This window comes from Pipistrellus kuhlii, unplaced genomic scaffold (assembly GCF_014108245.1).
Source record: "Pipistrellus kuhlii isolate mPipKuh1 unplaced genomic scaffold, mPipKuh1.p scaffold_m20_p_6, whole genome shotgun sequence".
NCBI classification, from domain to species: Eukaryota; Metazoa; Chordata; class Mammalia; order Chiroptera; family Vespertilionidae; genus Pipistrellus; species Pipistrellus kuhlii.
The window spans coordinates 47545081-47568773 of record NW_023425562.1 but is presented as its reverse complement, the minus strand read 5'-3'; the positions used below and the strand labels follow the sequence as shown (position 1 = coordinate 47568773).

Here is a 23693-nt window from a genome sequence, read left to right as displayed (position 1 = left end):
GCAGAGAAAAAAGAACCCTCATACATTGCTGGTGGGAATGCAGACTGGTGCATCTACTGTGGATAACAGTATGGAGTTTCCTCAAAAAAATAAAAATGGAATTCCCATTTGACCCAGTAATCCTACTTCTAGGAATACATCCAAAGAAACTAAAACACCAATCAGAAAGGATATATGCACCCCTATATTCATAGCAGCACAATTCACCATAGCTAAGATTTGGAAACAGTCTAAATGCCCATCAGCAGATAAGTGGATTAAAAAACTATGGTATATCTACATAATGGAATACTAAGCTGCTATTTAAAAGAAAGAATTCTTACCATTTGCAGCAGCATGAATGGAACTGGAGAACATTATGTTAAGTGAAATAAGGCAGGCAATGAAAGAAAAATACTACATGATCTCACTCATTTATGAAAAACAAAGAACACTATAATCTGATGATCAAAAAGATAGATACAGAGGCAGTAAAGCATCGAACAGATGGTCAAATTACAGCAGGAAGACTGGGGAGTATTGGGGAGGGAGGAAAGAAATCAAGCGAAGGACTTCTATGCATGCATCTAAGCACAATCAATGGGCACAAGACATTGCGGGGCGGGGGGGGGGGGCGGTGAGGGCATGCGACAGCGGGTAGTGGAGGCTGGGTGAAAGTCAATGGGGGGAAAGAAGATATATGTTCTACTATGTGTAATACTTTAAACAAAAAATAAATAAATACATAAAATTAAGTCTATTCAGAACAATATTTCTACTTAAAGCTTCTTTGGAATGTACCTAGCACATAAAGCAAGTTGAGCTTGCAAATGATATAATCATATGTTCAAATAAGAACTGAAGAGAAATATTAAAAACCAAGTTGATTGGGTCAATGTCTCCTTTCTGAGATGTCTGACTGACTTCTCCTTGGTCTGTAATTCCTCCCATGCACTCAGAAATACCTCAGTAAACAAGGTCAACACTTCTCCACTGCTTTCCCTTCATGTCTGTCCTGTTCACCACTCTCTGAAGAGGTGCACTGCAAATATCCATTAAGAAATGAAAATGATAATGTTTTTATCATACTTATGCATAGAACTAGTCATGTGGATTTGGGGAATCCCATTTCCAAGTTGATCCACTTGTTCTTGGTGCTACAGGAGGCACTTCATTCTCACGCGTCACCACACACCTACATGAGACTGTGGCAAGTGTCCCTCATCTTGTGTGTGTGTGGCATGATGGAGTAATGGTCTCCCTGACCCCTTTAGTCCTGTGAGGCAGAAGTAGCAGCATCTTTCTCATCTGCTGGAATGAGAAAACAGGCTGCACTGGCCAAGTCCCTCCAACTCTTCTTCCTCATCCTTCCTTCACATGGGGGTTTTTATTCACTCTTGATCAAATCTTGGAGAAGAAATGACAGTAACACCAAAGCAGCTTTTCTCCCTCACCCCCAAATTCTCCTGGGGAAATAAAAAGATCTTTGAATTCTGAACAACTTATTATGTGATTGTGTCCTCATGGCAATGTAACTAGGCCTGTATCCCAATAGTTGTGTTAACTTCCTTAGCCCCCTTAGGAACTCAGGGGGATTTCAGAAATTGACTTAAAGCTGCAGCCAAGCTAAATGAACCCCACAAGAACATGGATTTCAGATAGTGTGACAGAATCTTAATGCAGTACTAACCATTGAAGAACAAAGGCAAGTCTTACAGAGGACTTTCCTTGCACCCACATGCTCTACCTCTCCTAATGCTAATGTGGAGATATAAAATCAGAGGTCCTTAGCGATATCACTCAACCTCTTCATCTTTTATGCCATGAACCTAAGACTGGGAAGATAAAAGGAATCCTCCAATATGACAAAACTAATTGCAAAGGAGGGTCCAAGGCAGGAATCTTGACTAGTGGTTTAAGCCAATCAGGGAGAGACAAGTACCATATGATTTAACTTATATGTGGAATCTAATGAACAAAATAAACTAACAAACAAAACAGAAACAGGCTTATAAATACAAAGAACAGACTGACAGTTGTCACAGGGGAGGAGGCTGGGGGCTGGGTGAAAAAAGATGAAGGGATTAGGCAAAGAAAAAAAACTCCTCATAGACACAGACAACAGTATAGTGATTGCAAGAGGGAAAGGGGATTGGAAGGAGGTAGAAGAGGGTAAAGAGGAGATAAATGGTGATGAAAGGAGACTTGACTTGAGGTTATGCACACACAATGCAATGTGTAGATAATATACTATAGAATTATAGCCCTGAAATCTATATAATTTTATTAACCAAAGTCACCCCAATAAATTCAATAAAAAAAAACATGGCCTCCAAATTCTTCAACAATCCTCCCATGAAGAGGGAGTCTACATTCCTTCTCCTTGAATCTGGGTTCTGTGATTGACTGACAGATAGATTATGGTAGAACTGGGGCTGTAGCAGTTTTCTAACCCAGGACTTCAAGAAACTGACAGCTTCTCCTTCTGTCACTTGGAACTCCCATTCTTGGAATCCAGCCACCATGTTGTGAGGAAGCCCAAGCAGCCTCTGGTGAGGCCCACATGGAGAGGAACCAAGGTCCCTGTCTCAGCCCCAGCTGAGGTCCCACCTGACAGCCAGTACCAACACATAGCCTGGTGAGTTGGCCAACCCAAAAGTGGATCCTTCAGCCCCACTCCAGCCACAGTTGGTGCTACATGGAGCAGAAATGGGCCTTTCCTGCTAAGTTCTGCTCAAATTGCAGGTTGGTGGGCTAAATACATGTTTGTTTTTAGACATTGAGTGGTTTTAAGTCACTAAGTTTTGGGGTGATTGTTACATAGCAATAAATGACTAGAATACTCCCTGTTTAATAATTTCTATTTCTCCATCAACCAACATCTCTTTGGGAATGGGATATCTGGCTAATGGGAAAAGCGCTACATCAGTGGTTCTCACACTTAGCCAGATAGCAGAACAACATGGGTACCTTATTAAAAATGCAAATTGCCTGACTATTTCACTACTTCTAGTGTGGCTTTGAGTTCCTGCATCTTTATTTTATTTTTATTTTTTAAATGTATATTTTATTGATTTTTTTACAGAGAGGAAGGGAGAGAGAGAGAGAGTGTTAGAAACATCGATGAGAGAGAAACATTGATCTGCTACCTCCTGCACACCTCCCACTGGGGATGCCCACATCCAAGGTATATGCCCTTGACCAGAATCAAACCTGGGACCTTTCAGTCCACAGGCCGATGCTCTATCCACTGAGCCAAACAGGTTAGGACTGAGTTCCTGCATTTTTAACACATGCCCCAGTAGTCCAAGAATTATGTACAATCATCAATTAATTATAGTATAGTTACTCTAATGAAAGCAAACTCACTGGCCAAAAATACTTTGGGAAAATTACAGCTGTCCTTCCGATCTTACTTCTCTCCCACTTTCATTATTTTTTAGCTTGAATAAGAGTGGTAGTTGGTATTCCAAAAGGAGGGACAAAGTATTACTGTAATCCATTAAATCCATGAAGTACAGCTTCATGGATCTGAATTATTTCATTCAAATTTTGTATATTCAGAGCCCTGTTGTCTACCCAGCTGCCCAATATTTACTTGGAGCAGTGCATCCTAGTGGTGAGAACACATGCCCTTGAATCAGTAAAGCTTAATTTCAAACCTGGAGGACTCTTGTAAGGTGTGTGAATTTTAATCACCTACATCCTCTTTCTAGGTCTCAGTTTACTCATCTGTAAAATGATAATAATCATGTTGCCTCTCTCATAGGATTAATCAACTAAATGAACTCTTAGTGCTCAGTACAATGCTTCGCACATAATAAGTGCTCAATAAATATTTTGTAATATGGCTTGTCCAACACAAGGTAAAGGGAGGGGACACTATCTACTGGTCAGGGCCTAGATTTATACCTGGAGATAGAGAAATGGACAAAACCAATGGTAACATCAGCCTGATGTGAACCAGGGTCAAATTCCTATGGCACATTTTAAAACACAGATTCCCAGGCTCCAAACTCACAGGTTCTGATTTAGTAGATGTGCATGGGTTCTAGGATCCGTGCAAGTAATTCTAGGGAGCCCTCCAGTTTGGGATCCAGTAACACAGTCAGGGTTCTTACTCCGGAACATGATGAGTACCTTTGCAATGTGCTGTTCCGTTCTGGCATATTTTTGTTCATTTTATGCACCACACCTGTGACAATGAGGCTACCATGAATTTGGATGACACAGGTTGTCACAGGCCACTCCTGTGTTTCTCCTCCAGCGTGGCCAGGACACAGCCTCAGGGTGCAGGATGTCCCTGGGCCCCTCAGCTTCCCTAACCTCCCGAAGCTCCACATGAGCCCCCTCCACACCTGACCCTGCTCTCTGCCCACTGGATGGAAGCAGATATCACTCCTGGAGATTTTAATTAATCGCCTTCCTATTTTTTTTTTTTTTTTCCTTTTGGGTCAGACTCTTAAGTGTCTATCATGTTGATAGCACTCTAGGGAGTCTTTTGTTCTGAATAGGTGAAAAATTGTACCCACAAAAAGAGCTCCCCCTCTGATCAATTCTCTCTAACAACTTTATTGATTAGCTGCAGGAACATTTTTCATTTATTAATTATGAAGACCATGTTTCAGAGATTTCTTAAACTTAACTATTGTAATTTTTTAATACTGATTTAGCCTTGACCGACTTGCCTCAAACTGCTTCCCAGGGCACAGAGTCCTAAAGCAGGTACTTGGGGGTCTGGGGAAGGAAGCTATTAAGGTGCCTAGGCAGTGAGCCTAGGCAGTGCTCTGGGTCTCCATTTGGGGCTGGTTAATTGATTACTTGGGGGAGGGGGACATGGCTTGCCTTGTCCTTTTCAATAATGTGTTAGCATCAAAATATCATCCCATTATGATGTCCAGGCTAGTGATGGTTAATTAATTAATTGCCGCCAGTTAAAACAATGTTCGACCCAGGTAAATCTTTCACTTATTAAAATCAATTTTGATAATGACTTTGCACAGGGATTGGGGGTAGAGTCAGGAGTCTGGACTGGCTCCTCCTCCCTCCCTGCTCCTTCCCTCTCTCTCCCCTCCTCCCCTCAGCTCCTCTTTCCCCAGCCCTCTGCCTTCCCCCTTCTTCCTCCACAGCCCAGTTCCCACTGAGCTGTCTGCAGCACGAATCTGTCAGAGCCCCATTCAGCAGAGGGGCAGCTGTGGAGCAGTGGCTCCCTGGGCTGCGGATGCTCTGAAGGTTGAAGGCGGGCTTCCTCTCCTCCTGTGCTACTCATCTGATGCAGACATCCTTGCCAGCTTGCTTCCTGAGGCTTCCTGAGGAGGAAGGCTGGGCTGTTTGGAAGTGAGGGAACTTGTGCCAGGAAATCAGATTCTTGCTACCCAGCACCCAGTGGCATCCCCAGCCCTTCCCCTGACCCCATGGGCCATAGTCTCACAGCAAGTAACTTAACCCTAGAACAAGAAGGAAGGCATCCAGTTATCCAACGTCATTCCACGAACATGGGGAGATGGGGCTAGAAGAACTAGGCACTGTGCTTGGTACAAACTGGAATGGGCCACCCCTGCTTGCGGGATGACTGCAGTCTACAGAAGCAGCCCAAAACCTTCTTCCAGGTCTAGCAGAACTAAGGAAAATTCCCAAGGAAAGCTGGTGGTGGGTGCACAAGAGCAAAGACAAAAGGAGATGCCTGCCTCTCCCAAGTACTTTAGAGGAGAAATGGATATGATCCCAAGGTAAAAGGTTGCAAAAAGAATAGGAGAGAGTACAGATGAAATGGATCATTGACTGTGAATGGTCCTGTGAAAACAAAAAGGGAAGGAGAGGCTAAACAAAAAGCAAAATGCTGCAGACTGCTCAGATGTTGGGAAGTCCTGGGGCACGGTGGGGTGGGTGCAGGCTGAGTCCAAGGAGCCTGGGCTCCCAAAGGGCTGCACAAAATACCAGAATCTCTAAACCATGCGTTTGATGTAAGAACTTTAAAGAGGAAAGGAGGGTCTAGATTTGAGAAGGTTGATGAGGGATTATAGGGCCATGGGGCCCATCCAGATTCTCCAGCAAGAACAGTCTTGCTAGTGAGGGGCAGGGGGCTTAGCAGCAGAAGATGGTGAAGGACATGGGAGCAGAAACCAGCTGAAAAAGGTTGATGTCTCCAGAGAGATTGCTTTCCAGACTCCAAAAAGAACTTGCCAATATGACCTTGATATTACTTTCTGTTAAGGAATTAGGGAATGAGGATATAATAATAGTCATTGGGAAAAGTCCTTAGTTTCAGATAAAAAGAAAGGGTAGACTCTAGAAACCTTTCTTGTGAATCCCCCTCCCTCTGATGTGGTAAAATAGCTCCCTGGTAAAATTCCAGAAAGGATTATTAAAAGGAAGAGTGGGGGCTGTTAGAAGTGAATCCAGATGTTCTCGGTGGTTCACACGATTCGTGAATAGCAAGCCAAACTAGCCACCTTTCCTTTCTGTCAGGCATATTTGCTTGTGTGTCACAAGAATGACGTTTTTGAGGGTCATCTTAATTCTAATGAAGCAACTGATCTGATCTTGCCTGACGTTCTTACAGGCAAATTTGTAAATTCTGGGTTCAACTCATGCACTTAGGTTGAGCTACTATGAATAAGGATTCTTACAAAAAATATCTTGGTTATCTTGATTATTGATTCAAAGGAGGCATTTCATTTAGAATTCTGTTCCTAACCCTACCTTGTTCAACATTTTCCTAAAGGAAGTGAATGAAGGCACAAAAGACATGTTTATCAGATTTACAAATATGACTCATGTCTGGGAGGAATAGTTAACACAGCAAAAGAACAAATCAATATTCAAAGTTATTCTTTTAGGTAGGTATATGGAAATAAACCATGAGGATAACAGAAATGAATAAAAGCCCGACTTTAGATTTAAAATGTCAATAGCAAAGGCATGGCATTAGGTAACTGTGGTTTGGCAGCAGCTGACATAAAAGAAAAAAGGTTGGAAGTTCATCTGACTGGAAAATCAGGATAAACCAACAGCACAATGTGGCTGCTAAGGAGGCTGATACAGTATTAGGCTCTGTCTTAGTTAGGAACCTCCCTCTCCCCAGAAGCATAATCCAAGGTAAGAATTCCATATAATTATTAATTTGGGGCATGACCCCACAACACCTCTTCTTGCAAGGGTGGGGGAGCCAATGAAGGTGAATACAAGCCCGTGGCCCTGTGGATGGCAGGAGATTGATGCTGCTGGGGACCAAGAAGGGCAGAAAACATGAATCTCAGGGTCACCCCCGCTGAGCGGTGAGAGCTGTGACACTGTCATCCTAACTCCTCTGGGGCGTGTTCATTCATTGGCACTCATGACTGGGCACAATTCAAGTGGGCTCTGGGGTCAGAGAGAGTCCTTGTGAAAGATGTCCAAATGCTGGTGGTAAGAGGTCAGATTGGCATGCACTAAATGGCAAGGCTTTGGGGACTAAGAGCTGGGCACCAGTAATCTCTAAAATTTCTAAGAATTATACAGCAAGCAAAGGTCCTTCTGGTGGGTCAACTGTCATCTGAAATACTATGTTTAGTGGTGGGTGCCACATTAAAGAGGGATTTTGACCAAAGGTGTATTTCTCAGAGTAGGGGCCCAACATAATAAGGAGTGTGAGATAGAAATAGGAGTCCCACTTTGGACTTATAGGTGGAAGATGTATGCTTGACATCTCATCTTGGCTCTCTAATGGACATCTTTAACTTAGCATGTTCAAATGGGATTCAACCCCTCCACCCCAAAAAACTAGAATGCAATGTTTGAAATAACTGTGCACAAATACAGAAAATACAATATGACCATTACCTCCCACTAAAGAAATTGGTGATACTCTTATTCCACAGGGATAGTGGGAGAGAGGAACTGGATAAGCATGGAAGACCAAAAATCAAATGCCAGTCTCAGTGAGTATGTGCATGTGTGTGCATATGTGTGTCTTTATATGTATGCATGTGTGTCTGTGTGTAAATGTGTGTGTGCCTATGTATGTACGTGTCTGTGTGTCGATGTTTGTGTGTGCCTGTCTATGCCTCTATGTGTTGCATGTATGTGTCCATGTGTGTCTATGTCTATGTGTGTGTGTATGGGTGCATGTGTCTGTGTGTGTGTCTCTGTGAGGGGGGTGTCTGTGTGTGCATGTGTGTCTGTATCTGTGTGTGTGTCTATGTATGTAGAAGTAACTCTAAACATGCACTGAAATTTTATATTAAAGCAATTGATTAAAAAGTATTTGAAATTTGGACAAATTTTTAATCTGAGACTCTAAAAAGAACAGGGGATGTATCTTTAAAAACTAAAAGAAACACCGAACAAATAAAAGAGTATTTACTGTCTATGTGTGTGTGTATGGTGCATGTGTCTGTGTGTGTGTCTCTGTGTGCTCAATTAACATAGAAACTACCATAGTGTAATACCTGACTATAATTTGCTGTGTGTGTATACATGTGTGTGTGAATAGTCAACAATTAAATAATCTTTATCTCTGTGATGTACCTACATAAAGATTATTTAATTGTTGACTATTCACCCACACATGTATACATACACAGCAAATTATAGCCAGGTATTTACACTATGGTAGTTTCTATTTTAATTGCTAAAAAATAAATTGTGACACACCCAGAAATGGAATATTCAGCTGAAGAAATCTGCATGTATTGATATGGAATAATCTTCAAGATACTGTTTCTTAAGCAGGTCTCCCCAATGCCATGCACACTGGCCCTGTGTTTTGCTTGGGTTCAATGTTAAATGGTCCTTGCTCTTCCTTTCATTGCTCCTGTATCCTGGACAGGCTACTTACTAACCATGTGGCCTTGAAAAGAAATGTTTAACGTGTCAGGATTCTAGTTTCCCCAAAAAGCCTTTGTCTCAGGCTCCCTGGGGCAAACAAGTGGGAATAGGAATAAACGGTTGGGATTTAGAATTTGATTTTCCTTTGAGTTGGCCCAGAGAAAAGAAGCCAAATGTCCCTACCGCTGGTGTAGAAAGCGTCTGTCCTCTTCATTTACTGTTACTTGGGTGTGGGACAAAACACTTTTCCATATCCCTGCTTCTCTGAGGACGTCATCAGGGACACAGTGACCTGGACCAGTCGTAAAGGATGAGGACAAACAGAACAAAAGCAGAAGAGCACCTCAAAGGAACAAAGAAAGCACCCCCCCCCAAGCCCCTGGGTCTGCACCGATCAGGTCAGAAGCTGCGGCAGGAGCGCCCTGGGAATCCCAAGGCAGCATCCAGCAGGGAAGCTGTCAGCTCTCATCAACCTGTCCCGAGACCTCCCGTGACAGGCAGGTTCCACAGCAAATTGAATAGCAGAGAGGCACATGTGACTAGCAGATTTGGTGGATATATTCCAAAAGCAGGGAGAGCAGGTAGGATGCAGAAAGGACACTTAAAAACATAGCATTCCTAAAAATGAATTCAGGTAAACCATCTACCTAAAACATAGGAGAATTTGTTACTCTAAAAATTTAAGAAATTGAAGTTAATACTTGATTTTCAAACAATTAAGGTGGATCCTGATGATGTAAAGATTTTTAACAAGGGTTTGCTATCAGTACTTTTTAGGTACCAACAGAGCAGAGGAATTTTGCCCTCCTTTCTGTCCAGGTGACTACCTTGCAAGGGGCTGGCATTCTGGCAGCTCAGCACGCTGGGGCTAGGGGATGCTGGGGAGAGTGACACTATCTTGTACCTGGACAAGTGTTCACTGATTACCAAGTATTTTCATGCCAATTATCTTAGTTGACATATCAGAAACGTACACTGAGAAAACTTGGATTCTGCAAACTGAGGACCAGTTAGAAATGGTGACCCAGAACCAGTTTTTCAGGTGTATTTTTTCTGCCAGGCCATGGGCCATGAGCCATGCTATCTCTAGGAGCCAGCCTTCCTTTCCTCTCACCCTTCACCTGTCTTGATACAGGAATTTCCATCCCTGGAGTGCCATTCTCTCAGCAAATATGTCTCAGGAAGTCCCATGCTGTCCTATTGTTGTTGCCCTGACCTCAAAGGAATGTAAGGACCTTGCCAAGACTTGGAGGACTTATCATGACAGGAAGAGTCCGAATGAACTGACTGCCTTCTCCAGCGTCAACCCATCAGAGGGGCTATAGCAAGAAGTGGGTCTGACATGCAGTTTTCTGCAAGCATCCTAATCCTATGATGGCTAGAGCCACTTAGGTGTCTGTCCTGGTGAACATTTAGTGCCTAATCACCCTCAACAAATACCATTTTAGGCTTGTAGTGGATTGTCCAGAGTGTACGCATGGAGGTACACTAAAGGGGAACAGCCTGGTCTGGACTCTGTCATATGTAACTGGGCTCCTAATCAGACCACTTTTCTAGGATTACAGATGGAAGCTTGAGACATTCATCTGAGTTTTCCCCTTAGCATTCGCAATGCCATTAGTGCCTATGGAAGCACTTTTAATGGGTCTGAGCTCAGGGAGTCCTTCCAACTTCTCATTACCCCTGGCTGACGGAGGTCCTACAGAGAACTTGAAGTCTAAAGGGTTTGACAAGCTTGTCTTGTCCCCCTTTCTTAGGCAGGGCTAAATTTTACCCAGAATTTAGGCTGTAAGCACAAGTTTGGAACTTTCAGGAGAAACTTTGTGCCAAGTGTGGTAATTTGGTTGAAAATGTGCTTTCCCTCTGGTTTTATTGAGAAATAATTTATATATATACACACACATATATATATATACACACACACATAGGGTATCCCCAAAAATGTATACATACATTTTGAATAATTATAAAGCAGTGTTTATTAAAATAAATTTCATTTTCAATATTGAGCTATCAGTCATTAAAGTGTGTATACATTTTTAGAACACCCTGCATATGCATATCACTGTATAAGTTTAAGGTGTAGAGCATGATGATTTAATTTAATACATAGTAAAATGATTACCATAATAGGCTCTGTTAACATTCATCTTCTCATATAGATACAATTAAAAAAAGAAAAACAGAAAAAAAATTCTGCTTATGAGTAAGTCATAGGATTTACTCTTTTAATGATTTCCTATAGCCGTGTTAGCTGTAGTTATCATGTTGTATGTTACATCCCTAGTTCTTATAACTGCAAGATTGTACCTTTTGACCATCTTCCTCCAATTTCTGCCCTCTCCTCCCCCTCTTCTTCCCCCCTTTCCACTTCTGGTAACCATAAGACTGATCTCTCTTTCTATGATGTTGGTTTTTTTGTTTGTTTTTTTTGTGTGTGATATTCCACATATAAGTGAGATCATACAGTATCTGTCTTTCTCTGTCTGACCAATTTCACTTAGCATAATGCCTTCAAGGTCCATCCATCTTGTTGTAAATGGTAGGATTTCCTCATTTGTTTAAATGGCTGAATAACATTCTATCATAAATATACTACAACTTCTTTTTGAGTCAGAAAAAAAACCCTCAAATGAGAGGTAGAAAAGGAGTAAGAAAGAGAGAGACACACCAAGATGGCTGGCTTTACTGAGAATATCTCCATAGAGAACCCAGAGTCACCAACATAAATGGGCTTCATAAGCATTCCCAGTTCACATGAGAAGTGTCTACTGGAAATATGGGCATTGACCTCATGGCACACTTGGAAAGTACCTGCTAAAGGCAGTGGACCAGAAGTTGGCAATTTCTGTTCAATCCCTGCTTCTGTGAATTAGTTTTGTGATTTCAGGCAGGCCCCTTATTGCTCTGGAAGTGAAATTGTTGGAGCAGGTCGAAGTGAGTGAATACACAGCACATACTTCCATTTATGCACCTACGGCAGACATTGACCACCAATTACTACACTCTATGACCAATCCACACAGCAGCCTGGGGACCTGTACCAGTAGAACCCACCAGCTGGTGGAGCTGGCCCTCAGAGCACCATCTTGGAACAAGATGGTCCAGAGGATGCTCTCCAGTGCCCACACTCTGTGAGGTTTGGGTTGGCCTCATTCATTCTTTCTACATGAACCTGCAAGTATTTAGCCTGAGGGAGAAGTGGAAGCTAAGATAGAAAGGGCTATTATGCAGGACACTGCTACTGTTCTTATCTCCTCAAAGTTAAGCTGTTTTGGCCCACATACTCTGATAGGGCACCAAACCTTGCAAAAGGAGGAACCAAGCATACTCTCAGGGGCTAGCTTCCCCATGGGTTCCTGTCACATCCCAGGGGAACATGTGTTTGTTCTCCCTGCTTTTGAGGGACTGCAGAAACCACAGAGGTGAATGAATGGTTGTCTCTTGGTCAATGGCATGGACTCATGACCAGGTCCCGATCTTGGGAGATGGCTGGATTCCCCCTGTCTAGGAGTCTCCAAGTGGATGACCTCATAAATGGCTTCAGGAGGAAAGGACACGGCCTCTCCTGGTGCCTGAGTTCCGCACTCTCTTTAGTTGGCCCCTTCAGCTTTCTGGCTCAGGTGTCTCTGAGGAGGAAGCAGGAGACAGAGGACAGAGGGTCTCTCTCAACACTGCCACTGGGATCAGAGACTCCATCACATACTGGGTCAAATGGAACAGAGAAGCCCAACAATTGGTAACAAAGAGGAAGCAATGCCAGGAGAAGGAAGCAAAGGGAACCATCCGAGGAAAAGGTAGAGCATGGATTCTAGGTCACAGGGACCAGCATGACTAGCTCTCTGGTCAGATGGTAGAACAAAGCAGAGTTCTGACGTTGACCATGGGCTGAGGACAGCTCTTTCTCCTGGTGCATCTAAAGGTGGTGGCAAGAGTCAGACCAGACAGCCAGGCCAGGAGAGTCAAGGTGGGGTGAAAGGGGAGCAGGCTGGATGCAGACCCAGGGAGGAGAGGTCTTGGAGACAGGGCTGGTGGTCAGGGTGGGAGATGAGCAGGAAGAGAAACCAGGGCAGCAGGAGTTGAGGTGAGTCCAGGAGTCAGAAAGCAGCAGAGGGCAGGGGGAAGCATCAGCAACAACGACAGCTTTGCAGAGAGGCAGCTTCCACTCAGACAGAAAACTCACTGCCTGCTTCCTCCTGGGATGGGACCAGCTCCTGGCAGAGAGAGCCCAGAGCCTGCAGGAGGCAGGGGCAGGGGAGATAAGTGCTTACCTTGCCTCCATCGGGGAACTGGGCTGGAGACAAGGGAAGATTCTGCTGCAGTGATTAAAGTGAGGGATCTCAAATATTCTGTTGTAGCTTATTTTTCAAACCTCTTCATTGGAGTGCACTCCATTGCAGTCAAAGTGTATGGCATTTTTTGTGACAATACTGCCTCTTTGGTGCCTGTCATGTGGAACTTGAGTGGCTCTAGCACCACGGGGTACAATTGGGTATGACTTATTGAGAGAAATAGGCAAGAAGCATAGTGTGGTATCAGGTGGTGCCAAAGAAAGGAGTGCTCACTGGAGCAAGTAAGAACTTGGCCTTGAGAGTGTAAGAGAGCTCAGTTGGGGCCCAGGCATTCCAACCAGTGGGAGATGGCAACTCAATCGCGTGTGCAGTCACTTTTACCGACACACAAATGACCAGGGCCAGCTGCGCTGCACTAATTGCCAGCTGGTCGGTGTTATTTTGAATCTTGAATCTTGAATCTCAGGGTTCAAGAGTGTAACATGAACACAGAGAGATTGACAACCACCTCAATGAGGCCACAGAGCCACCGCACTGAGGTGAGGGGAAGACAGAGACTCAACAGGATCTCAGCCCCATCTGAGTTGGACTGCCTGAAAGTACAGACCAACCATCTCCGTGGCTCTCAACCTTGGCTGCACATTTCAGTCACCTGAGCAGTTTTATACCTTTTGTTGTGCAGGTCCCTGCCCTCTGAGGTTCTGATTTAATTGGTCTGGGCAGAAGTTTTAAAAGCTCCCTGGGTGATTTTAATGTACAGCCAAAGTTGAGAGCCACTAAGCCAGCTGGAGGCACTAACTCACATGGGAGTGGGAAGAAGTGAACAGAATTCAGTCTTACCTTCATTCCCTTTGCAAATGACGCAGATTGAGGAGCCCCCCGGAGAACCCTGCTGCGTAAGGAGGAGCTGTTATTGGCATAGTGGTTGATGAAGCTATCGATAAGCTGAGTAAGGAATAGATTCCTGCGTAGCTGCCTTCTGCAAGGGCTCCTCCTCCCAGGAGAGGAGCAGGAAGACACTGAAGAAGAAATGCAGAGAAGTTGTGTGTCTGAGGGTTAGGGTGGAGGGAGAACAGTGAAAAGAAATAAAGCTGGAAAGAGTTTTAGGCTTTGGGTGGAGTTTCTTGATTCCTTCATGATATAATAACTAAACCATTTACTTTAGTGAGTGTGAAGCATACAGTTAACTGCACATGCAGGGTCTCATGGGAGAACTGAGATCTGCAAAGAAATGCAAGGTTGGCATTTTGGGGGTGATGGTGTGTGTGTGTGTGTGTGCGTGTGTGTGTGTGTGTGTGTGTGTGTGTGTGAAAAAGAAAGAGAGGAGAGAGAGAGAGAGAGAGAGAGAGAGAGAGAGAGAGAGAGAGAGAAGAAAATACCTTTACTACGATATTTATAGACTAAATAACGACAAGAATTGACAAATTCTAATGGTACATTAGGATATATTTATTTTTTCTTGATTTGTTTCCTTAGAGGACAAGAATTAGAGATTTGGAAGATGCAAAACTCTATGATCCTAAGTGGAAGTTGGTCATGAAGAAAAAAGGAAAAAAGATTCAGAGAGAACCTTTAAAAAGCAGATCTCTACAAAATGAAGGAATTCATAAGAAGTTTCTTACTACCTAAAGGAGGGAAAAATAGATAAGGAAATATGGGGGGGGGAGGGGGAGAAGCAAGTGTCCTTTAAAAGATAAACTCAAGAGGCTCAGGACAAACACTGGATCAGAGAAAGCAGAGATGGAGCTGCGTGCAGGGGCCTCTCAGTGGGAGAGGCAGAGCCTATGAGGTAGGGAGAGGAGAGGAGAGCAGGGAGGGAAGGACAAAGAAATGGCCCGGCTCAGAAGGCACGAGGGCAGAAAGAGCAGACAGGCTTTTATGAAATTTTACCAGAAATATTCTTCGTTTACATTACACAAAGAAAAGCCCATTCCCAGTGGACAAAGAGGGCAAGCAGAAACAGGAGGATTCAAAATAGCAGAGGTTTTAATGTGGATTTTTACATTTGTCTTTAGCAAAAGTTGTTACATTTTGTTGTCGGGTCTGGGGGTTACTCTCAGAAAGCAACCACAAGCAGACGTCTTGTCTGATCTCCTTTCAGCACCACAGTGGCTGGTGAATATACAATAGGTTTCCTTTGCATCTTTCTTTGTCTTTAACTCTTGATTTGTTTTTAGTCTTGGAGTCCCAGCCCGTGTGACATTGCTGGGGCCAGTAGACTTGAAATTGAGCAGATCGTCCTTTGCAAAAAGCTGCCTGAAATGAAACCCACAGGGACTCAGGACACTCGATTGAAAGGACATGGGCAATTGGCAGTGACCACTAGGGAGGGACCAGCAATTATTCTGAGCATTTCCAGAGAAGGGGCGTTACCTCAGGACTGTCACAAAGAACAAACATGATACCCATCTCTAAAGAAGCAGAAAAAGACGACCATATTCCTTATAGCCCGATAAGCTTAACCTGACTTCTAGGGAAGATGCTAGAACAAATCATCAAGCAATCAATGTGCAGTCAGGCAGAAGGGGGCAAGGCCTGGGGAGCTTATGGACACAGCCATATAAAGAGTAAATCAAGTCGGACCAATTTAATTTCCTTCTATGATAGAGTGACAGGCCATGTAGATAAGGTGGAAGCAATAGATGTAATCGACCTGAGACCTCAGCAAGGCGTTTGCCTCTGCCCCACATGACGGGTTCAGTGACAAGTCGGCTTGCTACGGTTCAGGCCAGGGGTCAACAACCAGAGCTCTGACACAAGATGGCAGGAGCCCAGTTTCCACCATGCTCCTCTCCTTTTTGCTCCATCGCCTCAGTGAGCTGATGTTCAATGTCACACTTCTTTATTTGACAAGCATCTGTTTTGTGCCTCCTACATTTGTGCACCATGGCACTTAATAAATGTTTGTTGAATGAATGAATGAATGAATGAATGAATGCTACCTATATGTGCTGCAACTTTTGGAGACTGGCACAAAGAGGCTGGCTTAGCCCAAATCCACTTACTGCACTGCAAGCCAGCAACTCCAATTTATTCAAAATGCCAGAATCCAGTTTTGTATTCACACAATACTGAGACTGGGTCTGTAGAATTGAAACGAGAATCTGCCTTCCAATGTTTGCCATTTTGCAGAATCTGGGCACAAATCGAAAGAGAAAAAGACATACCCAGAAGGGAATATAGTTTTTGGATTACCCATCTTTATCTGTAGTCCAGATGACAGAATTTTAATAATGCAAACTCTCCATGGGTCATATAATACATTGGACTAGGTTGAATAAGCCACAGAAAACAGGCTAGTGCACTGTGGGCACATAAAACAAAACTCAGGAATGCACTTGAACTACTCAGACACAAGATTGGTCTTTGTTATAACTGTAGGTGAGGCTAGAGCTCAAAGGAACTTAAATGTAGGTTTCAACAGACCCTAGGATGGCAGGAGAAGCCAAATGGATTCAATGAATGGCATCAAATGAATGCCATCTAGCTAGGAAGCAAACTTTCTTCAGACCTCCATGGAGCAGGCCTTCTGTGATTATCATGTTTTTGGAAGGATGAAGAGAACGTATAGTGAGAGCTGAAAAAGGTGAAATAACTGAGATGTGAAAGAAATGACTAAAACAAGTAAACTAAACAGAAGGCTATCAGGTATGACAACTGTCAGCAAGAACCTGAGACCGATACGTGAGGCACAGAAAAGTATTCTCCATCTCTACTCTGAATAAGGAAAAAGAAAATGGAACATTTTATTTTATTTTATTTATTTTATTATTTTATTTTTTTAAATATATTTTATTGATATTTTACAGAGAGGAAGGGAGAGGGATAGAGAGTTAGAAACATCGATGAAAGAGAAACTTTGATCAGCTGCCTTCTGCACACCCCCCACTGGGATGTGGCTGCAACCAAGGTACATGCCCTTGACTGGAATCGAACCCGGGCCCCTTCAGTCCACAGGCCAACGCTCTATCCACTGAGCCAAACCGGTTTCGGTGGAAGATTTTATTTTTAATAGCAGAACCCCAACCCTAATTCTTCTCATCTCCAAGTACTGCTTCCTGGCAGCCATTTTTTTTTTTTTTTTTTAAAGCTCTCTGTTAGCTATTTTCAGCTGCTTACCTTCAAATAATATGCTTATGCTGAATTTCTTGCTTTTATTTTTTTAATATTGTCTGTTGATTTTTATTATAGGGTAAGAGAATTTAGCTCTCATTTTCTGCCCACCCTTTTTTTTGTTGTTGTTGTTCTTTTTAAAAGATTTTTTTAAATTGATTTTTACAGAGAGAGGAAGGGAGGAGGAGAGGAAGAGATAGAAATACTGATGAGAGGGGGAATATCTATTTGCTGCATCCTGTGCTTCCCCACCAGGGATTAAGCTCGCAACTGGCATGCGCCCTGACTCTAAATTGAACCAGTGACCTCTAGGTTCATGGATGATTCTCAACCACTGAACAACACTGGCGAGGCTGCTGCCCCCGTTTCCACTCTCCTTCCTCCCAGTTTAGTTAAATGATGATTTTTGGGTAAGTCAAATATCAGGGTGTAGATTGTTTTGATTAGGTACTGCTTACTACTAAGCCAAGTCGTTTTTTATAACTGCACTCCTTTTTATGTGGGTCTTGGATTCAATACTTCCAAAGCTCACCAACAGAGGTGTAAATCTCCCTTTATTACTTTGAACTTGGGAAAACAGGATATGATATAGTAATGTAGTTTTCCTCCTGAAGACGCCATTCCTGGAGCCTCTGTCTTCTTACTCCAGATGGACAGGCTGTTCACTGGGCCTGTTGTCCTACCTTCATTCTGGGGGCACCCTTCCCATTATCTGCCGATGTCCTTTCCCCTCTATATTAGCTTCTTAGGGCTGCCATAACAAAGTGCCGCAGCCAAGTAACTTAAACACAGAAATTTATTGTCTCAAAGTTTTGGGGTCTAGAAGTCCAAAGTCAAAGCATTGGCAACACCACACTTCCTTTGGAAGCAGGAGGGAAGGATCTGTTCCAGGCCTCACCATAGCTTCTGATAGTTACTAACGTTTGGCAGCATAGCTTCCATCTTCCCATGGTGTTTTCTTCATAAGGACACAACTCACATGGAATTAGGGTCCACCCTACTCCAGTATGACCTCATCTCAACCAATTACATTTGCAACACCTCTACTTCAAAATAAGTTATACCACTTCAACATAGGAGTTTTTGAGAGATACAGTTTACCTCCAAACTGTCTCTATCTCATATTGTCTCTTATATCTCATTCATGTTCCTTCTATCTGGGTGTAATCCCTTATTGTGGAAGAGCACATTCTAATAGCTTCTTTCCAAAAGATGAACGAAAGAATAGCCCATATTTTAAGTGTCTGAAATTCCTCTAAATTGGGCACATGTTATTGATAATTTGGCCAGATAGAAAATTCTAAACTGAAAATCACTCTCAGAATTTTGATGGTGTTCCAGTGCCTCCCAGCTTCTTGTGCTACTGTGGAGAATCTTGTGTCATTCTGATGGCTAGTGCTTTCTGTATGAGCACTGATACCACAAGGATCTTCTCTTTATTCCAGGTGTTCTGAGATGGATGTGTTTCATTGCGTTAATCACATTCTGTTCTTTTCCCCCCATGAATATCTTTTCTTCTACCCCTGAGAATGTTAACTATGGGTTCTTTTTAAAATAGTTATCTCCTGTTCTATCTATAGTCTATGTTTACTGAGTTCTTTTTTTCCCTATTATTTTGTCTTTCCTATTGGACACTTTCCCAAAAGTATAGGTTTTACTAGTATAAGTTAGATTTCTGTCTAAGCTGCTATAACAGTTTTCCCAAATCCTAGCTTCAATATAGAATTTTATTTTTTGTCACATGCTTGTCCAGGCATAGGTTGTTCTGGTCATGTGACTCTGCGAGCTTCAATATATGACTTTCATGTGGGTTTTGTAATCAACCCCATAATAAATCTTTGTTGTTTTAACATGAAAATATTCTCTGCTGAATCTTTGGGTAAAATAATGCTCCAGAAAGCTATTCCATGCTTTATTTGTATTTCAAAAACTACCCTCTGATACATGGCCACAGATTCCCCCAGAGATATGCATCCTCCAGTTTGAGAAATACAGGCCTGGATCATTTCTCTATTTTTCTCTTCTGAGTAGGTAGGTAAAAATGAAAAACAACAAAAGAAAGGAAGAGAAGCTTGAGGAAGAATGACCTGCCTTCTATTTTAAAAATAAATCATAGCAGGACAAAGCTGGAATGGAAAATTCAGAACAGTGATCAATACGTGGAGAAAAGAAACCAAAAGGCCATGTTTTATTGCATGATCCATGCACTGTGTACAAAAAAAGGCAGCTCACTGTGAACACAGGCTTCCAGGGCTAGGAGGAGGTGGAAACAAACCCACTGTTCAATGGAGGGCACCAGGAAGAGCCTGCTGGAAGTAAATTTGGTGCTTCTGGAAAATGCTTCCAGCCTCAGGAAGCTCCCAGCCTGCATTTTGGCGGCCAGGGCACCAGACACAGAAAAGCATGCATTGTTTCCTTCGAACCCTGGGACTGGCTTATGGCAACATATGCAAGGCACCACCCCCCACCATGTTTGGTTGTCAGGCTGGGTAAAATCCGTTGGTATAAACTGGGTGAGAGAAAATGAAACTAAGAGCAGCATGCAATGAAGTGAAAAGGGAAAGATATGTAGTAACTCCTTTGGGGAGAAGAGGACAGCAAGGTGAGTGAGCAGGAGCTTGGATTTGTGTTCCTCTGTGGGTGGAGGGCCTGGATCTCCTTTGATGCTCTTGGCTCTGTCTGATAGCCTACTCTTGTAAACGAGTGAACAAAATCTGAGCAAGGTTCACAGATTTGCTCAGCGTTGCCAAGATAGCAAATAATAGACCCAGATTCAAATGCAGAGCTGTGGGATTACCAGATGGACAGTCTTTTAACTAGACTCCTATGTCTGAAAGACGGGAGCCAGGAAGCTGGGAGAACTGTACATTTTGATTGTTTATTTGCTTATCATCTCTCTGCCCACCCAAGAGTATGAGCTCCATGAAAGCAGGCAGTCTTGTCATTTTGCTCACTGTCCTGTTACCAGTGCATATAGATAGCAGTGCCTGACTCCAAAGAATATGCTTACATGCATCCTCTGTCTGCTCTTAGCAGAGATGCTAATAGTCCAGGGCATGGTTCTTCTTCCAGAGTCCCCCCTCTCCCCACAGCAGCCCAGAGTGGTAGAAAACTTAGAAACAGCCCCAAATCCACATTGGGGGTGGGCAGGGAAGGGGTTGTGAGAAGGGTGAAGAAGAAAAGTGGCTTCTGTGGCAGCAAACACGTAAGTCTGAGACTGAGAGTGGGGGGGACTGCATGACTCACATGCCTACAGGTGACAGGTGGCATTCCTTGCCCCCTTTTCCACTAGTTAATTAGTGCAAAAGGCTGTCAGACAGCAGCTACCCCTTCCTGCTCTTCCCAGCCCCCCACACCATTTGAGCTCTGCTCCCTTTCTACTCCTCTCATCATCTCTCAGGCACTGTCCCTTCTCCAGAGTTAATGAAAAGATGTGGAAAGAAGCACTGAAGCCAGCCACCATTCCAGGTCCCTTGTTTCCCATACTCTACAGGGCATTGTCTCTTGTGAACCTCCAAGCCTGGAGTGACAGTCCCAGCAGACCCCGGGACCCCAGCATTCCCCCACGCCTATCTAAATGGAGTCATCTTTCCCCTCCTCTAGCCCAGCACACCTCTAGCTCCCCCTGCTCACATCAGTGATCAATGGCTCCAGTGCAAAGCAGTTAACTCCTCATTGCAACATTTTCACTCTCCAAGGTCTAGACCAAGACCCACTTCTCACTAAGTCCAGACCTCAGAGCTGGACCCCTTCTTAGAAAGGGCAAAAGCCATGTGATCACGGCTCTGTTGTCTTCCTGTGTGCTTCCTCCCCTCTCCATCCAGACTCTAATGCCTTCTGCATACTCCCCACTTCCTCCCACCATCACCTGGCCCAGATGTGGGACACGGTGTGTGATCAACACATAAGGTTTCATTGCTTCATGGACCTCATCTGGGGAAAGCCATTTCCTTCCAGATCCACACAATTAGATAATAGAATGAAAGGCACAATAATACCAGTAGTTTAGCCAAGCCTCCTGGCCATCTGTACTCCTTTTAATCATGTTTGTTTTTAAGAATTTGGAACATACATAAAATAATTTTTAAGAGTCACATGTATTCTGGTGTATTTCCTGCCAGTGCAAATATGCACACATTTTTTCAAGGAAATTGGAATCATAACACAGCTTTTTAAATTGGAATAATATGAGTATATTTCTTTATTAAGAGGCTTACAAAAGTAACAGTATTTTTATCCTTCTTTTCCCTATGTTATGTTATGTTATGTTATGTTATGTTATGTTATGTGGAAAATGTTCACATTAAATAGTTTTCAAGTTATTAAATACCTTTCAAAAACGTAATTTTTCACAGCTGCAGAATAGGCCACCACAGGCCTGTGCCTTGCTGTGCTGTCCTGTTACTGTGCATTCCAGGCATTTCCTGCTCCCCATCACTTCTAGGCCTGTGCTCCACTATTCAGCCCCATGCTATGTCTACGTTAACATTCGCAGGCCCTGCCTTACTGTGACTGGCCCCTCCACCAAGCTCTCAAGCTCTCTGTTCCTCATTTTAGTGTCAGTCTTCCAAAAGAAGCAGCTAATCCTTAGGACTTTCTCTGCCACCACTCAGCCCTGCCATAGGCTCCCACCGTGGCCAGACTCACCCACGATGCTCTAAGCCAGGGGTGGGGAACCTTATTCCTGCCAAGGGCCATTGGATATTTATAACATCATTCGAGGACTATAGAAAATGATCATATTTGGTCAAACATTTGGTCAAACATTTAATTAACTCAACCCTAATGCCTTGGTAGGGCCACACCAAATGATTTCAGGGCCTTTGTTAAGCAGTAAGCCTTCCTGAAAGTTGCACGTGCCCTAACACCCAGGGATGTTGCCTGTTTCTCAGTATTAATTCTCTTCCTTGCCTGCTTTGCCTCCATAGACCTATGATGACACGCTTCTTCCTGAACTCTCTCCTCCCCAAGTCTCTAGGACAGGGGCCTTGCTTCCATCTTTCTTCCTCCGTTCTGCTGCCACCCCTATCTCCACTCCTCAGATGAGGAGGTACTGCAGGCCTGGTCATCATCCCTCTTTGTTCTTCTTGACCAGCCTGGATCCCACCATCTCTCTGTGTGTGGAAATATATATTCTTTTTACAGAGAGGAAGAGAGAGAGATAGAGAGTTAGAAATATCTATCAGCTTCCTCCTGCACACTCCCCACCCGAGAAATGGGACTCTATTTTAAAATACATCTTATTAAGGTGTATTTATATACAGTAACTGCACTTATTGTGAGTATATATTTTGATGAGTTTTCACACATTTGTACACATACAAGCCCATTGTAAACAAGATAGAGGATATTTTCATCAACCCCCAAAATTAATCTTTGGGGTTTTTTTATTTGTTTGTTTGTTTATTTGTTTCAAAAATTCCTCTTTGCCCCTTCCTAGTTAACTGCCACTCCCCCACTCCAGTTCCAGGTAACCAATGATCCATTTTCTGTCAATGTATATTAGATTTGTTTTTTTTCCAGAGTTTAATAAATGTAATCACATAGTCTTTTGCATCTGGCTTTCTTCATTCAGCATAGTCTTCTGAAATTCACCTATCAGTATATATTAATAGTGTGTTCCTTTATAATGCTGAAGAGCATTCCATTGAGTGGACATACAACAATTTCACCTGTTAATTTGAGTTGCTCCTAGTTCTTGGCTGTTATGAATAAAATTGCTATAAACTTTTATGGATAAGTTTATGTATGAACATATATTTTTATTTCTCTTGGACAAATACCTAAGAGCAAAATTGTTTTATAAAAAGTTGCCAGATCTTTCAAAGTGACATCCCATTTTGCACTCCCACCATTAATATATAGGTGTTACAGGTACTTTGCCAACATTTGGTATTGTCAGCCTTTTTGATTTAGCCATACAGGGTCTGCTTTGATCTTAGATTTTAGATTATGACTATATACCAAGGCTCAGAAGAGCCCGCAGGGCATCTCAGTGGGGACCCTGCATTATGCTGCTTGGCCCTAGGATAGCTTCAGCCTTGTAAAATATGTCTGTGTTCTTTCAGGTCCAGATACAGGGCAGTTTCACCAGAGGTTAGGTTCAGGATGAGCCTGATGAGTGACTCCAACTTGACCATCCACAGTGGATACAGCTTTAAGTTCCTTTGCAGGATATCACAGGCCCAGCCCCCCACTGCCTCCCTAGGCTCCCCAAGAGGTCTCCTGACACATTTTAATGACGAGAGGCTGCCTTTGGGTAGCAAGATTCTTTTCTTCCCACTTGTGCCAACCCCTTCCTTTTATGACATGCTTTAATGAGGGAGGATGAAGAGAGAAAATGAGTGCCAGATGTATCTGAAGTGGGTCTGAACAATAATTACTTTCTGCAGTGAAATTACAGAAATTCTCTATTCAATATGCTCTGGAAAAAGCTGGCAGGAGAGAAATATGTGTTCCTGAAAGCACAACTAAAAGATGCAGATTTCGGAGTTCTAGCAT

General features: G+C 43.2%; 1 long non-coding RNA gene across 1 annotated transcript in view; it reads left to right on the top strand.

The window, feature by feature from the left end:
- The window catches only part of LOC123651489, a 158337-nt gene that overhangs the window by 5448 nt on the left and 129196 nt on the right, over window positions 1-23693 (top strand). The window contains exon 2 of the long non-coding RNA XR_006740248.1: window positions 18839-18843. This is a non-coding gene — a long non-coding RNA (uncharacterized LOC123651489). The remainder of the gene's footprint in view (window positions 1-18838; window positions 18844-23693) is intronic.